The 22,824-nt window shown below is 42.4% G+C and overlaps 2 long non-coding RNA genes across 2 annotated transcripts; both read left to right on the top strand.

Annotated features, from left to right (window-relative positions):
• The first annotated feature begins 2,263 nt into the window (after positions 1-2,263).
• Positions 2,264-3,399, top strand: LOC124670712. Its single transcript, XR_006992632.1, has 3 exons — positions 2,264-2,279; positions 3,042-3,225; positions 3,348-3,399. It is a non-coding gene; the product is annotated as an uncharacterized LOC124670712 (long non-coding RNA).
• A 381-nt stretch (positions 3,400-3,780) lies between these two features.
• On the top strand, positions 3,781-5,437 carry LOC124679530. Its single transcript, XR_006995008.1, has 4 exons — positions 3,781-3,806; positions 3,977-4,079; positions 4,660-4,773; positions 4,890-5,437. It is a non-coding gene; the product is annotated as an uncharacterized LOC124679530 (long non-coding RNA).
• The last annotated feature ends 17,387 nt before the right edge of the window (positions 5,438-22,824 follow it).

The following is a 22,824-nucleotide window of genomic DNA, read 5'->3' as shown; positions in this document are numbered from 1 at the left end:
TTAGAGACTGAACATTCATACATAGAATTTTAGGTGTTTGGTTTGTGGATATTTTGCAGAGAAAAAGACAAAAGGTCAGATACTTAGTCAACCGAGAATTACTCACTAGCTTCCAAAAACAGATTAGAGACTGAACATTCATACATAGAATTTTAGGTGTTTGGTTTGTGGATATTTTGCAGAGAAAAAGACAAAAGGTCAGATACTTAGTCAACCGAGAATTACTAACTAGCTTCCAAAAACAATAACCTCTGAGCTCTGATATTTCTTGGGATGGATGGCATGCATGCCTGCTAGCTTTTGGGATGGAGAAGGTTGTTGGAAGTTGTTGGAATTTGACATTTCCTATGACGAAAGGTATTTTTGACTGACGTGTCTAGTAGGAGGCTTTGAGATAGTAGTGTTTTTGTGCCTACATGCAACCAGCGCGCTAGTGTGCGACGTATCTAAAGGTATAAACGATGCCCCCCATAGGGGGATTCACAGCGATTTCAGCTTCTCAGCCGTCGGATCTTCTCGTCAGTGCGATCTGGTCCGTTCGTTGTTGATTGTCCTCCCACTAGATAAAGCCATGCAATGGTCGTGTGCTACCCGCCTCTGGCTGCTATTGGGCCTATCATCGTCTGGGCCCACCTGTCGGTGACTGCGGGTGAGAATGGTTTCAGTAGGCGTGGTTGGGCAGGACAAAAATATCCCCTCCCTGCCCGAGACAAAATTGCCCCAGCCAAACTGCCTCGCTCGTTCCCCTCGCGCCGCGCCGCCGCCTCGCGCTCCGATGTCTCCCCACGCTCGCCGTCCTCCTCCACAGCCAGCGGCCGCCTCGCCGAGCAACCGCGTCGCTGCCGCCCCACCCCCAGCCCCGCCGCTAGGAGGTCAGCGCGGGGGAACCGCATGAGCGCTGGCCGCCGGGTCGAGCCGTCGTGATCCCCTCCTCAATCCCCTCCCTTTTTGCTGGTCATAGGCGCAGAAGATGCCGCCGTACACATCGGATCAGAGAGCAATCCACCCAGAAGGATTCCATGGCGCCGCTATGGGGATGCGCGGCTCCCATGCGCACAGATCGAGGTTTGGGGTGGCTGGTTGGAGAGGGCCTGCTGCTGCTTGTGGGTGGAGGCGTGGGGAGCTGGTTCAGGTGGCGAGCGTGGTGTTGCAGGCCCCAGGCCGTCCGTCCGCGTCCCCGTTCACCGTCGTCGATCCCAGGCCTCTCTCTTTATTTCTCTCTTATTTCTTTGTCTTTGTTTTTCTTCCGCAACTTAGTCATGGCATGATGCAGATGAAGAGTCGTGCAACGAGGTGGAGCTGCCTATGCTGAAATTGGTGGCCCAGCCATGAGCGACGTGTAATCGGGTACGCCTCCATGGATCTGGATATGACTTGGTATTCTACGGTGTTCTCGTCCGCCTCAAGTTCCAGCTCATAGATGCTATCATTTGCATTCTTGCAAGTTTGTTTGCTCTGACCCTTCCTTGATTATCCTGCTATTTCTGAGAAATGTTTTAGCTATTGTCACTGATGTTTGCTTTGACGGACTTGCATGCTAGGATCTGCTATTGATTTAAATGCTGGGATTAACAATATTTTTGGATGCATTAGTTTGTGATTAGGCATGAGCGACGTGTAATCGGGTACGCCTCCATGGATCTGGATATGACTTGGTATTCTACGGTGTTCTCGTCCGCCTCAAGTTCCAGCTCATAGCTGCTATCATTTGCATTCTTGCAAGTTTGTTTTCTCTGACCCTTCCTTGATTATCCTGCTATTTCTGAGAAATGTTTTAGCTATTGTCACTGATGTTTGCTTTGACGGACTTGCATGCTAGGATCTGCTATTGATTTAAATGCTGGGATTAACAATATTTTTGGATGCATTAGTTTGTGATTAGGCACGATCCTGGATGTACTAAATTATCAAATTATATTTGACTTAAAGATTGGATGTGTACAGGCGTTGTTGAATGGATGTGATCTAAATCGAAATCCATGTATGCAGGCTGGTTAACTTATTGCCATTTTTGCCATTCCCTTTATTAGGTACCGTGGATATGATTTCCAGAGGTCTCAAATTGTTTATGGTTTAGGTGATTCTGTGATTTACTCTATGATGCTTATTGTTGCCACGAGACTATTTTTCTTGATTGATATAGGCGGTGTTGAGTGCTTTAGGTTTTATGCAGTGAGCAGTTGGATGCTAGAATTTGAATTTGGTTTTGTCATGACCTGGCTGGAGCTTAGGGAGTCGAGTTTACTCCAGCGACAAAACAAGAGCTAAGATAGCTCAAGGTAAATCAACTCAAAAGTTTTATTACCTCTATATGTGTTCTAGCTGAATGATGCTAATACATAAGATTTAAGATCTTCCAGTATTCCGCTGATGCAAAAAAGTTTTGGTGCCTCTATATGCGTTCCAGTTGCAGAATACTAATACATGATATTTAAGATCTTTGCTGGTATAGAGAGAAATAAATTATTTTTAGGATATTAAAGGCTGGCTTATTTTCTTTCTTTCTCCTAATTACTGCAAGTTTTTACGATGCTTCAGTTTGGGCACAACCATACAAATTTGGGTGCCATTGTTCAACTGCACCTCTGTTTTGGTGATATTTTTGGTTTATTCAGCGTTGTAAAAAAGGGTTTAGCTAATGGAAAAAAATCACGCTGTAGATATCCTTGATTTTATTTGCTTATGACTGAACCTGGGTATATGTCCTTGATTTTATTTACTTCTCGAGACAGTATTATTTAAATTTAGTATAGACTATTCTTGGAGTGGCAAGACTTGTGTGCCTAAAGCTAGAGAGGACATGAGAGGATATTCTACATTTGTTGTGTAAAGTATAATGTAAACATATTCAAGGAATGAGCACCATTGGGGTAAATCTCCCTTGAGCTACTTCCTTAAACTAAGATAACAAAAGTGATTTTGTTCTCTTCATTATTTTTTAGTCTCCTGATATATTTCTGAAATTATTGCTCTGATAATTGAGGCACATGTCACCACTCTTAATTAATATAGGTTGCATATGCATGGTACAATGGTAATAGACATGTACAACAAGGTTTGGACCTCCCAACAAGGCCTGCTCATACAGTATACATGGAGCTGCATTGGGCACTGCAGGATGCAGGGGATCAACCACTATAGGTCCGACATCGAGCCCTCTCCTCCGTTGACCTTGGGTCGTCACCAGCGCAGGCCGCCGCTCGGGCCACATGTTCCTTAAACAAGGTACCTCCCCAAATCCCAATCCATATTTTTTCCCATGGTTCCATGCTACGTGCAGCGGTTCGTGTTTTATTTGAGAGTATTTTGTTCCCTACGTGAAGCAATCATGCCATTGTTCTTCTCAGAACCGTAGATGGATACACTCATGTCAAGGGTTTGGGAGACTGATGCTGCAGCACATGGAACAAAAGGGGTTGGGTCCTTGTGGTCATCACAAATTTTCTCTTTATTCCCCTTTTTTTTTATTTCTGTTACTTATCACGTGACCGGTGCGTGCTGAATTTTAGGCCTCCGATGCGATGTGCTCAGCCGTGGTTTGTCAAGGTGGATGCGCACAACACCGTGAAGAAGGCGACTCTACGTGCCTGTGGTAATGGTAGTGCTCCCTCCCCTTCCAACAAATGTTGATTTCCATAGCAGATACATTCCTTTCTGGTCATACAGTTGATTTTGCTCTCTGATTTTTCAGTTTGTATTTTTGAGGAAGAAGAAAATGTTCTAACTAATATTGGGTCAAAATCTTGCTGTTCAAGAAGGTTTTGGTTGGAACTTTTTGAATTTAAGATATTTGTTTTTGTTCAGAGGTAACTACTATTGCAGCTACACCCCTCCATGTTTCATTCTTAAGATAAATTTGGTCCTTATTGTATATGTCTCTGAACATTATTTTATTGATGTGTGTTTTGTATCTATACTGAAAGTTGTTGTCTAGGTATCTCCTAAGGATTTCACAATTTCTGTAATTATTTTGCAGGTTGACCAATGATTGTTTGGGACTATCACTTACCATGGTCCTGATTTTTGTGTTAGTTTTTCTTTGGAATCTGCGAAGTGGAAATCTATTGGAGCACTTGAAGGTAAATATACCATATTTCATTTCATTTATTACTCGTAGTGTGTATGCCATTTTTATTAGATGACATTTCGATAGCCGGTCTCTCGAATAATCATCATGTTATATAGTAGCAAACTCCATGCTATCCAGTGGTAAAGTAGTTCTCCCATGTTTATTGATCTATTCCATGCCGAGTTTTTATGAGTTACCCAATGCACTAAGTTTTATTGGTTTGCACAAAATAAGGTATCTTATGTAGATGTTGCTTTTGGGAAGTGGAGTTTTGGCTCCTAGGTAGCTTATGTAGATGTTGCTTTTGAGAAGTGGACTTTTGGCTCCCGGGTCTAGATTCTTATTCCGTTTGTATGCGCTACATAAGTACAGTTTCTTGTTTTTATATAGAAGGGTATTATTTTATTTGGTCAAAATAAAAATAAATTATTTTGAGCTTTTCCATTGTGAAGTTAGGAAGTATACTGCTTTCATGAACTAGAAGAGCGCTACATAAATTTGGTTACTGAAGCAAAGATCTCATTCTTATTTATATGTTAAAGGGAAGTCAGATGTGTGATTAATGGTGATGAGTTTATGTTTCTTCACAGGCTAACAAGAAAACCAGAAACATAGCTTATGATTTGATTATCGAAATTGGCCGTTCTTGTGAAGATGCTGAAAATGATGGGAGGGAGGCCAACCTGCACCAGTTCTTTGACATGGTACTTCTATGTCATTATGCATTTCAATTTTCCTATTTTTCTCCTGATCTCTCCCTCGGATCATCTTTGTTTTCCCATTCCTTTACCAAGCAGTGAGTTTACTGTTTCTGTTCCAGGTCTGAAACTATTAAAAGAGTTGTTCCAGATCTGAAACAACTAAAAGAGCTATATATGGTACCTATTTCTCCGACCAGTGCGGTTTCTGTTTCTGTTGTTCCAGGTATGAAACTATTAACATTGATGCCATTTATTTAACAGCTAACTCCATACACAGTACAAGTTTAGTTATGAAGTTTCAGTTTCAGCTTCAGGCTAAGAAGATCAACTTTTGTTCGTAAGATGTTAGCAACTCTAAACATGGAGAGCTGTCCATCGTGAATGTATCTGAATAAATTTAGGCATCTAGCTTGGGTCCATCTAAAAAAAGTAAACATATGCATTAGATTTCAGTGTGCTTTCCGGTACATATGGTCAATTACAGAGTTAAACATTTAATGTGCTAGGACTAGGTGGTTAACCATCTCTCTTACTTAGCTACCTGAGATTGGGTTGATCGCTGCTGTTTAGTTACTAACTAATAGACTATAGAACAATGGTATTAAATTTTTTCCAGTACATTATGATGCTAATAACAGAGTACCGTTTATACATTTCTTGGATGATGCTTGCATTAAAAATATTCATGTGCATCCAGGAGTTCATTTCTTGGATGATGTTTGCGTTGAATACCATGTCACTCCACAAGAGCCTGAAGGCGTGCTGATTGTTTGCTTTTTCTGTTTGAGAACAGCTAGCACTACAAGAAAAGTTGCCATGGCCGATGAAGTTGAAGTCGCGCCGTGGTTGCTGGTGTACCATGGCCGACGATTTTGGTCCCTCCGTGGTGCATGTCAAAACTTTTTTTTTCTCGTTTTTGAGGCCACCTAGCCCGACGAAAGCGGCCAAAACGTCGCGTATGGTGGCCCGGGACGTGGTGCATCGCGAATTCTCGGGTTCGCCGGCCGAGTCAACGCAAATCCGCACCGCCGAGGGATGTAGGGCCCGGATGGCAGCCTCTCCGGCATTGTTTTTTTTCTCGATCGCGCCATCTCGTTCAACGTTCTCCGATCGAGCCGTTTACGATGCAGGATCATGGGTCCCGCATGTCATCCTCTATGAACCAAAATTCTTTCTATTCTTGGATTTTTTTTGACCCCCGATTTCCGGCTACTTCCTTTTTCTTTTGATCCCTTGCCGCCTTGGAAACGTTGAGACCGCTCGTTGCTAAATGGGACCCGCATGTCATCCTCTATGTGCAATCAACTTTCTTTTCTTGGAGTTTTTTTTGGCACCTCAAATTTGGTCACTTGCCTTTTTCTTTCGATCCCCTGCCGCCTCTCAAACGGTGATACCGCTGTCGCTAACCGGGACCCGCATGTCATCCTCTATGCACTATAAAACTTTCTTTTCTTGAATTATTTTTGGCACCTCAAATTTGGTCACTTGCCTTTTTCTTTCGATCCCCCGTCGCCTCTCAAACGGTGATACCGCTGCTGCTAAATGGGACCCGCATGTCATCCTCTATGTACTATAAAACTTTCTTTTCTTGGAGTTTTTTTTGGCACCTCATATTTGGTCACTTGCCTTTTTCTTTCGATCCCCTGCCGCCTCTCAAACGGTGATACCGCTTCTGCTAACTGGGACCCGCATGTCATCCTCTATGTACTATAAAACTTTCTTTTCTTGAATTATTTTTGGCACCTCATATTTGGTCACTTACCTTTTTCTTTCGATCTCATGCCACGTTTGAAACGTTGAGGAACCTGCAGGCTCATGGGACCCGCATGTCATCCTCTATGTACTATAAAAGTTTATTTTCTTGGTTTTTTTTCACCCTCCGATTTTTGGCAATTTCTTTTTTCTTTTGATCCCCTGCCGCCTCTCAAACGGTGATACCGCTGCTGCTAAATGGGACCCGCATGTCATCCTCTATGTACTATAAAACTTTCTTTTCTTAAATTATTTTTGGCTCCTCATATTTGGTCACTTGCCTTTTTCTTTCGATCTCATGCCACGTTTGAAACGTTGAGGAACCTGCTGGCTCATGGGATCCGCATGTCATCCTCTATGTGCTATAAAAGTTTCCTTTGTTGGATTTTTTTTCACCCGCTGATTTTTGGCTTACCTTTTTCTTTTGATCCCCTGCCCACTTTGAAACGTCGAGTAAGCTGCTGGCTCAAGGGACCCGCATGTCATCCTCTATGTACTATACAACTTTCTTTTCTTGAATTATTTTTGGCTCCTCATATTTGGTCACTTGCCTTTTTCTTTCGATCTCATGCCACGTTTGAAACGTTGAGGAACCCGCCGGCTCATGGGACCCGCATGTCATCCTCTATGTGCTATAAAAGTTTATTTTCTTTAAATTTTTTTTCACCCTCCGATTTTTGGCTATTTCCTTTTTCTTTTGATCCCCCGTCGCCTTGGAAACGTTGGGTAAGCTCGCTGACTCATGGGACCCGCATGTCATCCTCTATGTACAATCAACTTTCTTTTTCTTTTGATCTCAAGCCGCATTTGAAACGTTGAGACCGCTGCTCGCTAAATGGGACCCGCATGTCATCCTCTACGTACAATAAAGTTTCTTTTCTTGGATTATCTTTGGCTCCTGATATTTTGTCACTTGCCTTTTTCTTTCGATCTCATGCCGCCTTTGAAACGTTGAGTAAGCCGCTGGCTCATGGGTCCCGCATGTCATCCTCTACGAACAATAAAAGTTTCCTTTCTTGGAGTTATTTTTTACCCCTAATTTCTGGCTATTTGCCTTTTTCTTTTGATCTCCTGCCCCCTCTGAAACGATGAGGACGCTCGTTGGCAGGTCGGTCCCACATGTCATCCTCTATGAACAATAACAGTTTCCTTTGATGGATTTATTTTGAACCCCTAATTAATTTCTGGATATTTCCCCTGCCGCCTTGGAATCGTTGAGGATGCTCGCTGCCTCATGGGTCCCGCATGTCATCCTCTCGGAACGGTAAATGTTTATTTTCTTGGATTTTGTTGACCAAACGATTTTTGGCTTATTTTTTCTTTCGATCACCTGCAGCCTTTAAAACGTTGAGGACGCTGCTGGCTCACGGGTCCCACATGTCAACCTCTATGAACAATAAACACTGAGGCTGCTGCTGCCTCATGGGTCCCGCATGTCATCCTCTCAGAACGAAAATGTTTCTTTTCTTGGATTTTTTACCAACAGATTTTTGGTTTATTTTTTCTTTCCATCCCCTGCCGCCTTTAAAACGTTGACGACGTTGTTGGCTCATGGGTCCCCGATGTCAGCCTCCCCGTACAAGAAACATATGATATCTTGATTATTTTGCAGACAATAAACAATGTATTGCGCTCTGAGCTATTTCAAACGGATAATTAAATCTTTATTTTTACATAAACAAACTTATATGTTGAATCTCCTTGTTTTTTTGTCTTTGCGAAGCATAGGACTTTCCTGTTTTTTTAGAAAATTCGGAACTTTCCTGTTTTGGAGTGGGCTGAAATTGTACGAGTCAAAAGGCCTAGCAGGATAGTTCGAAGGCCCAGATGTCCGGATGCAGCCCAATTGAAATCTTTCTTCTTGGATTTTTTTCACCCCCGATTTCCGGCTACTTCATTTTTCTTTTGGTTCCGTGCCGCCTTGGAAACGTTGAGACCGCTGCTGCAAAATGGGACCCGCATGTCATCCTCTACGTACAATAAAATTTCTTTTCTTGGATTATTTTTGGCTCCTGATATTTGGTCACTTGCCTTTTTCTTTCGATCCCGTGCAGCCTCTCAAACGTTGATACCCACTACAAGAAAAGTTGCCATGGCCGACGAAGTTGAAGTCGCGCCGTGGTTGCTGGTGTACCATGGCCGACGATTTTGGTCCCTCCGTGGTGCATGTCAAAACTTTTTTTTTCTCGTTTTTGAGGCCACCTAGCCCGACGAAGCGGCCAAAACGTCGCGTATGGTGGCCCGGGACGTGGTGCATCGCGAATTCTCGGGTTCGCCGGCCGAGTCAACGCAAATCCGCACCGCCGAGGGATGTAGGGCCCGGATGGCAGCCTCTCCGGCATTGTTTTTTTCTCGATCGCGCCATCTCGTTCAACGTTCTCCGATCGAGCCGTTTACGATGCAGGATCATGGGTCCCGCATGTCATCCTCTATGAACCAAAATTCTTTCTATTCTTGGATTTTTTTGACCCCCGATTTCTGGCTACTTCCTTTTTCTTTTGATCCCTTGCCGCCTTGGAAACGTTGAGACCGCTCGTCGCTAAATGGGACCCGCATGTCATCCTCTATGTGCAATCAACTTTCTTTTCTTGGAGTTTTTTTGGCACCTCAAATTTGGTCACTTGCCTTTTTCTTTCGATCCCCTGCCGCCTCTCAAACGGTGATACCGCTGCTGCTAACTCGGGACCCGCATGTCATCCTCTATGCACTATAAAACTTTCTTTTCTTGAATTATTTTTGGCACCTCATATTTGGTCACTTGCCTTTTTCTTTCGATCCCCGCCGCCTCTCAAACGGTGATACCGCTGCTGCTAAATGGGACCCGCATGTCATCCTCTATGTACTATAAAACTTTCTTTTCTTGGAGTTTTTTTTGGCACCTCAAATTTGGTCACTTGCCTTTTTCTTTCGATCCCTTGCCGCCTCTCAAACGGTGATACCGCTGCTGCTAACTGGGACCCGCATGTCATCCTCTATGCACTATAAAACTTTCTTTTCTTGAATTATTTTTGGCACCTCATATTTGGTCACTTGCCTTTTTCTTTCGATCCCCTGCCGCCTCTCAAACGGTGATACCGCTGCTGCTAAATGGGACCCGCATGTCATCCTCTATGTACTATAAAACTTTCATTTCTTGAAGTTTTTTTTGGCACCTCAAATTTGGTCACTTGCCTTTTTCTTTCGATCCCCTGCTGATACGTCTCCGACGTATCGATAATTTCTTATGTTCTATGCCATATTATTGATGATACCTACATGTTTTATGCACACTTTATGTCATATTCGTGCATTTTCTGGAACTAACCTATTAACAAGATGCCGAAGTGCCGATTCTCGTTGTTCTCGCTGTTTTTGGTTTCGTAAATCCTAGTAACGAAATATTCTCGGAATCGGACGAAATCAAGACCCGGGTTCCTATTTTCACCGGAAGCATCCGGAACACCCGAGAGCCGCCGGAGGGGCCCCGTGGGCCCCGGATGATAGGGTGGCGCGGCCCGGGCCTCGGCCGCGCCGGCCTATGGTGTGGCCACCCCTTCGACCCTCTCGCGCCGCCTCTTCGCCTATATAAATCCTCCGTCGCGAAAACCCCGATGCGAAGAACCACGATACGGAAAACCTTCCGAGCCGCCGCCATCGCGAAGCCAAGATGCAGGGGACAGGAGTCTCGTTCCGGCACCCTGCCGGAGCGGGGAAGTGCCCCGGAAGGCTTCTCCATCGACACCGCTGCCATCTCCACCGCCATGTTCATCACCGCTGCTTGCTCCCATGAGGAGGGAGTAGTTCTCCATCGAGGCTCGGGGCTGTACCGGTAGCTATGAGGTTCATCTCTCTCCTATGTGCTTCAATACAATAATCTCATGAGCTGCCTTACATGATTGAGATTCATATGATGATGCTTGTAATCTAGATGTCATTATGCTAGTCAAGTGAGTTTTACTTATGTGATCTCCGGAGACTCCTTGTCCCACGTGTGTAAAGGTGACGAGTGTGTGCACCGTGTGGGTCTCTTAGGCTATATTTCACAGAATACTTATTCACTGTTGAATGGCATAGTGAGGTGCTTATTTATATCTCTTTATGATTGCAATGTGTTTGTATCACAATTTATCTATGTGCTACTCTAGCAATGTTATTAAAGTAGTTTTATTCCTCCTGCACGTGTGATGGCGTGTATTTCACACGTTCGTTGGGCAACCCCAAGAGGAAGGTATGATGAGCACAGCAGCAAGTTTTCCCTCAGAAAGAAACCAAGGTTTATCGAACCAGGAGGAGCCAAGAAGCACGTTGAAGGTTGATGGCGGCGGGATGTAGTGCGGCGCAACACCAGAGATTCCGGCGCCAACGTGGAACCCGCACAACACAACCAAAGTACTTTGCCCCAACGAAACAGTGAGGTTGTCAATCTCACCGGCTTGCTGTAACAAAGGATTAACCGTATTGTGTGGAAGATGATTGTTTGCAGAGAAAACAGTAAAAACAAGTATTGCAGTAGATTGTATTTCGAGTAAAGAGAATTGGACCGGGGTCCACAGTTCACTAGAGGTGTCTCTCCCATAAGACGAACGAGCATGTTGGGTGAACAAATTACAGTTGGGCAATTGACAAATAAAGAGAGCATGACCATGCACATACATATCATGATGAGTATAGTGAGATTTAATTGGGCATTACGACAAAGTACATAGACCGCCATCCAACCGCATCTATGCCTAAAAAGTCCACCTTCAGAGTTATCATCCGAACCCCTCCAGGTATTAAGTTGCAAAGCAACAGACAATTGCATTAAGTATGGTGCGTAATGTAATCAATAACTACATCCTTAGACATAGCATCAATGTTTTATCCCTAGTGGCAACAGCACAACACAACCTTAGAACTTTCATCACTCTGTCCCGGTGTCAATGCGGGCATGAACCCACTATCGAGCATAAGTACTCCCTCTTGGAGTTAAAAGTAAAAACTTGGCCGTAGCCTCTACTAGAAACGGAGAGCATGCAAGATCATAAACAACACATAAGCATAACTTTGATAATCAACATAACAAGTATTCTCTATTCATCGGATCCCAACAAACGCAACATATAGAATTACATATAGATGATCTTGATCATGATAGGCAGCTCACAAGATCCGACAATGATAGCACAATGGGGAGAAGACAACCATCTAGCTACTGCTATGGACCCATAGTCCAGGGGTAGACTACTCACTCATCACTCCGGAGGCGACCATGGCGGTGTAGAGTCCTCCGGGAGATGATTCCCCTCTCCGGCAGGGTGCCGGAGGCGATCTCCAGGATCCCCGAGATGGGATCGGCGGCGACGGCGTCTCGGAAGGTTTTCCGTATCGTGGCTCTCGCATGCGGGGGTTTCGTCACGGAGGCTTTAAGTAGGCGGAAGGGCAAGTCGAGAGGCGGCACGGGAGGCCCACACCACAGGGCCGCGCGGCCAAGGGGGGCCGCGCCGCCCTAGGGTTTGGCCCCCCCGTGGCCCCTCTTCGTCTCGTCTTCGGTCTTCTGGAAGCTTCGTGAGAAAATAGGCCTCGGGGCTTTTATTTCGTCCAATTCCGAGAATATTTCTTTACTAGGATTTCGAAACCAAAAACAGCTAGAAAACAACGAATCGGCACTTCGGCATCTTGTTAATAGGTTAGTTCCGGAAAATGCACGAATATGACATAAAGTGTGCATAAAACATGTAGATAACATCAATAATGTGGCATGGAACACAAGAAATTATCGATACGTTGGAGACGTATCAGCATCCCCAAGCTTAGTTCCGCTCGTCCCGAGCGGGTAAAACGATAACAAAGATAATTTCGGAGTGACATGCCATCATAAACTTGATCATACTATTTGTAAAGCATATGTAGAGAATGCAGCGATCAAAACAATGTGTATGACATGAGTAAACAAGTGAATCATAAAGCAAAGACTTTTCATGAATAGCACTTCAAGACAAGCATCAATAAGTCTTGCATAAGAGTTAACTCATAAAGCAATAATTCAAAGTAAAGGTATTGAAACAACACAAAAGAAGATTAAGTTTCACCGGTTGCTTTCAACTTGTAACATGTATATCTCATGGATATTGTCAACATAGAGTAATATAATAAGTGCAATAAGCAAGTATGTAGGAATCAATGCACAGTTCACACAAGTGTTTGCTTCTTGAGGTGGAGAGAAATAGGTGAACTGACTCAACATTGAAAGTAAAAGAATGGTCCTCATAGAGGAAAAGCATCGATTGCTATATTTGTGCTAGAGCTTTGATTTTGAAAACATGAAACAATTTTGTCAACGGTAGTAATAAAGCATATGCATCATGTAAATTATATCTTATAAGTTGCAAGCCTCATGCATAGTGTACTAATAGTGCTCGCACCTTGTCCTAATTAGCTTGGACTACCTGGATTATCACCGCAATACATATGCTTTAACCAAGTTTCACAAAGGGGTACCTCTATGCCGCCTGTACAAAGGTCTAAGGAGAAAGCTCGCATTTGGATTTCTCGCTTTTGATTATTCTCAACTTAGACATCCATACCGGGACAACATAGACAACGGATAATGGACTCCTCTTTTAATGCTTTAAGCATTTGACAACAATTAATTCTTTTCTCATTAGAGATTTGAGGATGTTTGTCCAAAACTCGAAACTTCCACCATGAATCATGGCTTTAGTTAGCGGCCCAATGTTCTTCTCTCACAATATGCATGCTCAAACCATTCAACTCGGTGTAGATCGCCCTTACTTCGGACAAGACGAACATGCATAGCAACTCACATGAAATTCAACAATGAGTTGATGGCGTTCCCCAGTAAACATGGTTATCGCACAACAAGCAACTTAATAAGAGATAAAGTGCATAATTACATATTCAATACCACAATAGTTTTTAAGCTATTTGTCCCATGAGCTATATATTGCAAAGGTGAATGATGGAATTTTAAAGGTAGCACTCAAGCAATTTACTTTGGAATGGCGGGAAAATACCATGTAGTATAGGTAGGTATGGTGGACACAAATGGCATAGTGGTTGGCTCAAGTATTTTGGATGCATGAGAAGTATTCCCTCTCGATACAAGGTTTAGGCTAGCAAGGCTTATTTGAAACAAACACAAGGATGAACGGTACATCAAAACTCACATAAAAGACATATTGAAAGCATTATAAGACTCTACACCGTCTTCCTTGTTGTTCAAACTCTATACTAGAAATTATCTAGACCTTAGAGAAACCAAATATGCAAACCAAATTTTAGCATGCTCTATGTATTTCTTCATTAATGGGTGCAAAGCATATGATGCAAGAGCTTAAACATGAGCACAACAATTGCCAAGTATCACATTACCCAAGACATTTATAGCAATTACTACATGTATCATTTTCCAATTCCAACCATATAACAATTTAACGAAGGAGAAACTTCGCCATGAATACTATGAGTAGAAACCAAGGACATATTTGTCCATATGCTACAGCGGAGCGTGTATCTCTCCCATAAAGTGAATGCTAGGATCCATTTTATTCAAACAAAACAAAAACAAACCGAAGCGCTCCAAGAAAAAGCACATAAGATGTGGCCGAATAAAAATGTAGTTTCAGGGGAGGAACCCGATAATTTGTTGATGAAGAAGGGGATGCCTTGGGCATCCCCAAGCTTAGACGCTTGAGTCTTCTTGATATATGCAGGGGTGAACCACCGGGTGCATCCCCAAGCTTAGAGCTTTCACTCTCCTTGATCATGTTGCATCATACTCCTCTCTTGATCCTTGAAAACTTCCTCCACACCAAACTCGAAACAACTCATTAGAGGGTTAGTGCACAATATAAATTGACATATTCAGAGGTGACACAATCATTCTTAACACTTCTGGACATTGCATAATGCTACTGGACATTAGTGGATCAAAGAAATTCATCCAACATAGCGAAAGAGGCAATGCGAAATAAAAGGCAGAATCTGTCAAAACAGAACAGTTCGTATTGACGAATTTTAAAATGGCACCAGACTTGCTCAAATGAAAATGCTCAAATTGAATGAAAGTTGCGTACATATCTGAGGATCACGCACGTAAATTGGCATAATTTTCTGAGCTTCCTGCAGGGCAGTGGGCTCAGATTCGTGACAGCAAAGAAATCTGGAACTGCGCAGTAATCCAAATCTAGTACTTACTTTTCTATCAACGGCTTAACTTGGCACAACAAAACTCAAAACTAAGATAAGGAGAGGTTGCTACAGTAGTAAACAACTTCCAAGACACAAAATAAAAACAAAGTACTGTAGGTAAAAACATGGGTTGTCTCCCATAAGCGCTTTTCTTTAACGCCTTTCGCCTAGGCGCAGAAAGTGTGTATCAAGTATTATCGAAAGATGAAGCATCAACATCATTACCAGCGGTGTTGGGAGTTTTATCAATTTTAGGCCTATAGTAATTCTTTGGTTTAGGCACCTTAGAGACATACATGAATTTTTGCTCCTTACCCACATAAGCTTTCTCATTAAATTTAAGAGAAGAAAAAGTTGAACCCAATTTTCTCATAGCTTCTTCAAGTTTACCAATTCTATGGGTTTGATTATCATGGATAGCACAAGTTTCTAGAGTAGCAATTCTTTCATTAATTCCTCCTAGGATTTTATCAAGTTTATCAGTATTATCCAAGTAATATTTCCAATTTAGTTTCAACGCTACAATTTTTCTCTATGGTTTCCAATTTTTTCATAACATCCTCAAGGGAGGTTTCACTTTTAGTTTCATTAACAGGTGGTGTTCCAAATAAACTCTCAATAATGCAACTAGCTTCTAAAGCGGGAGCACCTAGGAAGTTACCTCCCGCGAGACAATCAAGAACATATCTATTCCAGCTAGAGATACCAACATAAAAATTCCTGAGTAGGATAGTGGTGGAGTGTTTCTTAGTGCACCTATTATGGGCATCACTAATTCTATACCAAGCATCTTTTAAACATTCTCCCCCTTGTTGCTTAAATGAACGAACTTCAACTTCAGGATTACTCATTTTAGCGATAGTAAATAAAGTGAACTAGATAAAGTAAATGCAAGTAAACTAATTTTTTTGTGTTTTGATTTAGTGCAGCAAACAAAGTAGTAAATAAAATAAAGCAAGACAAAAACAAAGTAAAGAGGTTGAGAAGTGGAGACTCCCCTTGCAGCGTGTCTTGATCTCCCCGGCAACGGCGCCAGAAAATATGCTTGATGGCGTGTATTTCACACGTTCGTTGGGCAACCCCAAGAGGAAGGTATGATGAGCACAGCAGCAAGTTTTCCCTCGAGAAAGAAACCAAGGTTTATCGAACCGGGAGGAGCCAAGAAGCACGTTGAAGGTTGATGGCGGCGGGATGTAGTGCGGCGCAACACCGGAGATTCCGCGCCAACGTGGAACCTGCACAACACAACCAAAGTACTTTGCCCCAACGAAACGGTGAGGTTGTCAATCTCACCGGCTTGCTGTAACAAAGGATTAACCGTATTGTGTGGAAGATGATTGTTTGCAGAGAAAACAGTAAAAACAAGTATTGCGGTAGATTGTATTTCAGTAAAGAGAATTGGACCGGGGTCCACAGTTCACTAGAGGTGTCTCTCCCATAAGACGAACAGCATGTTGGGTGAACAAATTACAGTTGGGCAATTGACAAATAAAGAGAGCATGACCATGCACATACATATCATGATGAGTATAGTGAGATTTAATTGGGCATTACGACAAAGTACATAGACCGCCATCCAACCGCATCTATGCCTAAAAAGTCCACCTTCAGGTTATCATCCGAACCCCCTCCAGTATTAAGTTGCAAAGCAACGGACAATTGCATTAAGTATGGTGCGTAATGTAATCAACAACTACATCCTTAGACATAGCATCAATGTTTTATCCCTAGTGGCAACAGCACAACACAACCTTAGAACTTTACATCCATCGTCCCAGGTGTCAATGCAGGCATGAACCCACTATCGAGCATAAGTACTCCCTCTTGGAGTTAAAAGTAAAAACTTGGCCAGAGCCTCTACTAGAAACGGAGAGCATGCAAGATCATAAACAACACATAAGCATAACTTTGATAATCAACATAACAAGTATTCTCTATTCATCGGATCCCAACAAACGCAACATATAGAATTACATATAGATGATCTTGATCATGATAGGCAGCTCACAAGATCCAACAATGATAGCACAATGGGGAGAAGACAACCATCTAGCTACTGCTATGGACCCATAGTCCAGGGGTAGACTACTCACTCATCACTCCGGAGGCGACCATGGCGGTGTAGAGTCCTCCGGGAGATGATTCCCCTCTCCGGCAGGGTGCCGGAGGCGATCTCCGGGATCCCCCGAGATGGGATCGGCGGTGACGGCGTCTCGGAAGGTTTTCCGTATCGTGGCTCTCGGTGCGGGGGTTTCGTCACGGAGGCTTTAAGTAGGCGGAAGGGCAAGTCGAGAGGCGGCACGGGGGCCCACACCACAGGGCCGCGCGGCCAAGGGGGGCCGCGCCGCCCTAGGGTTTGGCTCCCCGTGGCCCCTCTTCGTCTCGTCTTCGGTCTTCCGGAAGCTTCGTGAGAAAATAGGCCTCCGGGCTTTTATTTCGTCCAATTCCGAGAATATTTCTTTACTAGGATTTCCGAAACCAAAAACAGCGAGAAAACGAGCAAGTGGCACTTCGGCATCTTGTTAATAGGTTAGTTCCAGAAAATGCACGAATATGACATAAAGTGTGCATAAAACATGTAGATAACATCAATAATGTGGCATGGAACACAAGAAATTATCGATACGTTGGAGACGTATCAACGTGTGCAAAGGTGACAGTGTGTGCACCGTGTTAGTACTTGGTTTATGCTATGATCATGATCTCTTGTAGATTGCGAAGTTAACTATTGCTATGATAATATTGATGTGATCTATTCCTCCTACATATGCATGAAGGTGACGAGTAGTGCATGCTATGTTAGTACTTGGTTTAGTCTTTTGATCTATCTTACACTAAAGGTTACTAAAATATGAGCATTATTGTGGAGCTTGTTAACTCCGGCATTGAGGGTTCGTGTAATCCTACGCAATGTGTTCATCATCCAACAAGAGTGTAGAGTATGCATTTATCTATTCTGTTATGTGATCAATGTTGAGAGTGTCCACTAGTGAAAGTCTATTCCCTAGGCCTTGTTCCTAAATATTGCTATCGCTGCTTGTTTACTGTTTTACTACGTTACTACTGCTGTGTTACTACTGCTGCGTTACTACTGCTTGTTTACTGTCCTGGGCAAAGCACTTTTCTGGTGCCGTTGCTACTACTTATTCATACCACCTGTATTTCACTATCTCTTCGCCGAACTAGTGCACCTATTAGGTGTGTTGGGGACACAAGAGACTTCTTGCTTTGTGGTTGCAGGGTTGCATGAGAGGGATATCTTTGACCTCTTCCTCCACGAGTTCGATAAACCTTGGGTAATCCACTTAAGGGAAACTTGCTGCCTGTTCTACAAACCTCTCGCTCTTGGAGGCCCAACACCTGTCTACAAGAATAGAAGCTCCCGTAGACATCAAGCATTTTTCACGGCGCCGTTGCCGGGGAGGAAAGGTAAAAGGCTCTCATACTACGGTCTCGGGTAAAGTATTTTTCACGGCGCCATTGTGTGTGTGCTCAAAGCTATTTCCTTTAGATCCTGCAATTGCATCTTGTTGTTTCTTGTTTACACTAGTTTGGCATAATGTACAAGAGTGAGCTTCTTATTCTATTTCCTGATTTAAAACATGGATTGTTTGATGCGAAAATTAAAAAACCTATGAAATCTTATTTGCATGCTTGGTAGTAATATTAGTATGAACGCTTTGAACACCATTGTTGATAATGATATAGAAAGTTCTAAGCTTGGGGAAGCTGGTTTTCATGATCATTTTAGTCCCCCAAGCATTGAGGAGAAAATTTTCTTTGATGATACTTTCCTCCTATTTGTGATGATTATAATAGTGGTCTTTTGGTACAACCTACTATGGAGAGTGAATTTTGTTGTGATTATACTATGCGTCCTACACTTGATGAGAATAATAATGATAGCTACTTTGTTAAATTTGCTCCCACTATTACTAATAAAATTGATTATGCTTATGTGGAGAGTAATAATTTTATGCATGAGACTCATGATAAGAATGCTTTATGTGATAGTTATATTGTTGAGTTTGCTCATGTTGCTACTGAAAGTTATTACGAGAGAGGAAAATATGGTTGTAGAAATTTTCATGTTACTAAAACACCTCTCTATGTGCTAAATTTTTTGAAGCTATACTTGTTTTATCTTCCTATGCTTGTTACTTTGCTCTTCATGAACTTGTTTATTTACAAGATTCCTATGCATAGGAAGCATGTTAGATTTAAATATGTTTTTTAATTTGCCTCTTGATGCTCTCTTTTGGTTCACATACTATTTCTTGCAAGTGCATCATTAAAACTGCTGAGCCCATCTTAATGGCTAAAAAGAAAGAACTTCTTGGGAGATAACCCATGTGTTATTTTGCTACAGTACTTTGTTTTATATTTGTGTCTTGGAAGTTGTTTACTACTGTAGCAACCTCTCCTTATCTTAGTTTTATGTTTTGTTGTGCCAAGTAAAGTCTTTGATAGTAGAGTAAGTACTAGATTTGGATTACTGCGTAGTTCAAGATTTCTTTGCTGTCACGAATCTGGGTCTATCTCCCTGTAGGTAGCTCAGAAAATTAAGCCAATTTACGAGCATGATCCTCAGATATGTACGCAACTTTCATTCAATTTGAGCATTTTCATTTGAGCAAGTCTGGTGGCCTAATAAAATCCATCTTTACGGACTGTTCTATTTTGACAGATTCTCGCCTTTTATTTCGCATTGCCTCTTTTGCTATGTTGGATGAATTTCTTTGATCCATTAATGTCCAGGTAGCTTTATGCAATGTCCAGAAGTGTTAAGAATTATTGTGTCACCTCTGAACATGTGAATTTTTATTATGCACTAACCCTCTAATGAGTTGTTTCGAGTTTGGTGTGGAGGAAGTTTTCAAGGGTCAAGAGAGGAGGATGATATACTATGATCAAGAAGAGTGAAAGCTCTAAGCTTGGGGATGCCCCGGTGGTTCACCCCTGCATATTTTAAGAAGACTCAAGCGTCTAAGCTTGGGGATGCCCAAGGCATCCCCTTCTTCATCGACAACATTATCAGGTTCCTCCCCTGAAACTATATTTTTATTCCGTCACATCTTATGCACTTTGCTTGGAGCGTCTGTGTGCTTTTATTTTCGTTTTGTTATTTTCATTCTCTGAATAAATTCATGCTTGTGTGGGAGAGAGACACGCTCCGCTGGTTCATATGAACACATGTGTTCTTCGCTTTATCTTTTAGTGTTCATGGCGAAGGTTAAAATTGCTTCGTTCATTTTTATATGGTTGGATACGGAAAATGCTACATGTAGTAATTGGTGTGATGTCTTGGATAATGTGATACTTGGCAATTGTTGTGCTCATGTTTAAGCTCTTGCATCATATACTTTGTACCTATTAATGAAGAAATACATAGAGCATGCTAAAATTTGGTTTGCATAATTGGTCTCTTTAAAGTCTAGATAATTTCTAGTATTGAGTTTGAACAACAAGGAAGACGGTGTAGAGTCTTATAATGTTTACAATATGTCTTTTATGTGAGTTTTGCTGCACCGGTTCATCCTTGTGTTTGTTTCAAATAACCTTGCTAGCCTAAACCTTGTATCGAGAGGGAATACTTCTCATGCATCCAAAATCCTTGAGCCGATAACTATGCCATTTGTGTCCACCATACCTACCTACTACATGGTATTTCTCCGCCATTCCAAAGTAAATTGCTTGAGTGCTACCTTTAAATAATTCAAAATTTATCACCTCTGATTTGTGTCAATGTTTTATAGCTCATGAGGAAGTATGTGGTGTTTTATCTTTCGATCTTGTCATTTACTCTGACAGACTTTCACAATGGACTAGTGGCTTCATCCGCTTATCCAATAATTTTGCAAAAAGAGCTGGCAATGGGGTTCCCAGCCCCGATTAATTAACTTGCATTAATAATTCTCTTCACATGTTTTGCTCCGATTCATCAGTAAGCAACTTAATTTTGCAAATAGACACTCCTTCATGGTATGTGATTGTTGGAAGGCACCCGAGGATTCGGTTAGCCATGGCTTGTGTAAGCAAAAGGTTGGGAGGAGTGTCATCCATAAATAGAGAAAAACTAAACTAAAGTACATGTGTAAACAAAAGAGAAGAGGGATGATCTACCTTGCTGGTAGAGATAACGTCCTTCATGGGAGCCGCTCTTGAAAGTCTGGTTGATGAGGTAGTTAGAGTGCCCACTACCATTCGTTGACAACAACAAACACCTCTCAAAACTTTACTTTTATGCTCTCTTTATGTTTTCAAAAACCAAAGCTCTAGCACAATTATAGCAATCGATGCTTTTCCTCTTTGAAGGACCATTCTTTTTACTTTTATGTTGAGTCAGTTCACCTATTTCTCTCCACCTCAAGAAGCAAACACTTGTGTGAACTGTGCATTGATTCCTACATACTTGCATATTGCACTTGTTATATTACTCTATGTTGACAAACTATCATTGAGATATACATGTTACAAGTTGAAAGCAATTGCTGAAACTTTATCTTCCATTGTGTTGCTTCAATATCTTTACTTTAAATTATTGCTTTATGAGTTAACTCTTATGCAAGACTTATTGATGCCTGTCTTGAAAGTGCTATTCATGAAAAGTCATTGCTTTATGATTCAGCTTGTTTACTCATGTCATTACCATTGTTTTGATCGCTGCATCCACTACATATGTTTACAAATAGTATGATCAAGGTTATGATGGCATATCACTTCAGAAATTATCTTTGTTATCGTTTTACTCGCTCGGGACGAGCAGAACTAAGCTTGGGGATGCTTGATACGTCTCCGACGTATCGATAATTTCTTATGTTCTATGCCATATTATTGATGATACCTACATGTTTTATGCACACTTTATGTCATATTCGTGCATTTTCTGGAACTAACCTATTAACAAGATGCCGAAGTGCCAGTTGCTATTTTCTTCTGTTTTTGGTTTCATAAATCCTAGTAACGAAATATTCTCGGAATCGGACGAAATCAAGACCCGGGTTCCTATTTTCACCGGAAGCATCCAGAACACCCGAGAGCCGCAGGAGGGGGCCTCGTGGGCCCCGGATGATAGGGTGGCGCGGCCTGGGCCCTGGCCGCGCCAGCCTATGGTGTGGCCACCCCTTCGACCCTCTTGCGCCGCCTCTTCGCCTATATAAAGCCTCCGTCACGAAAACCCTGATGCGAAGAACCACGATACGGAAAACCTTCCAGAGCCGCCGCCATCGCGAAGCCAAGATCTGGGGGACAGGAGTCTCTGTTCCGGCACCCTGCCGGAGCGGGGAAGTGCCCCCGGAAGGCTTCTCCATCGACACCGCTGCCATCTCCACCGCCATCTTCATCACCGCTGCTGCTCCCATGAGGAGGGAGTAGTTCTCCATCGAGGCTCGGGGCTGTACCGGTAGCTATGTGGTTCATCTCTCTCCTATGTGCTTCAATACAATAATCTCATGAGCTGCCTTACATGATTGAGATTCATATGATGATGCTTGTAAGCTAGATGTCATTATGCTAGTCAAGTGAGTTTTACTTATGTGATCTCCGGAGACTCCTTGTCCCACGTGTGTAAAGGTGACAGTGTGTGCACCGTGTGGGTCTCTTAGGCTATATTTCACAGAATACTTATTCACTCGTTGAATGGCATAGTGAGGTGCTTATTTATATCTCTTTATGATTGCAATGTGTTTGTATCACAATTTATCTATGTGCTACTCTAGCAATGTTATTAAAGTAGTTTTATTCCTCCCGCACGTGTGCAAAGGTGACGAGTGTGTGCACCGTGTTAGTACTTGGTTTATGCTATGATCATGATCTCTTGTAGATTGCGAAGTTAACTATTGCTATGATAATATTGATGTGATCTATTCCTCCTACATATGCATGAAGGTGACGAGTGTGCATGCTATGTTAGTACTTGGTTTAGTCTTTTGATCTATCTTACACTAAAGGTTACTAAAATATGAGCATTATTGTGGAGCTTGTTAACTCCGGCATTGAGGGTTCGTGTAATCCTACGCAATGTGTTCATCATCCAACAAGAGTGTAGAGTATGCATTTATCTATTCTGTTATGTGATCAATGTTGAGAGTGTCCACTAGTGAAAGTCTATTCCCTAGGCCTTGTTCCTAA

Source organism: Lolium rigidum, chromosome 7 (genome assembly GCF_022539505.1).
Source record: "Lolium rigidum isolate FL_2022 chromosome 7, APGP_CSIRO_Lrig_0.1, whole genome shotgun sequence".
Classification (NCBI taxonomy): domain Eukaryota; kingdom Viridiplantae; phylum Streptophyta; class Magnoliopsida; order Poales; family Poaceae; genus Lolium; species Lolium rigidum.
Note: the sequence above shows the minus strand (reverse complement) of the source record. Positions and strands in the feature narration are given on the sequence as shown.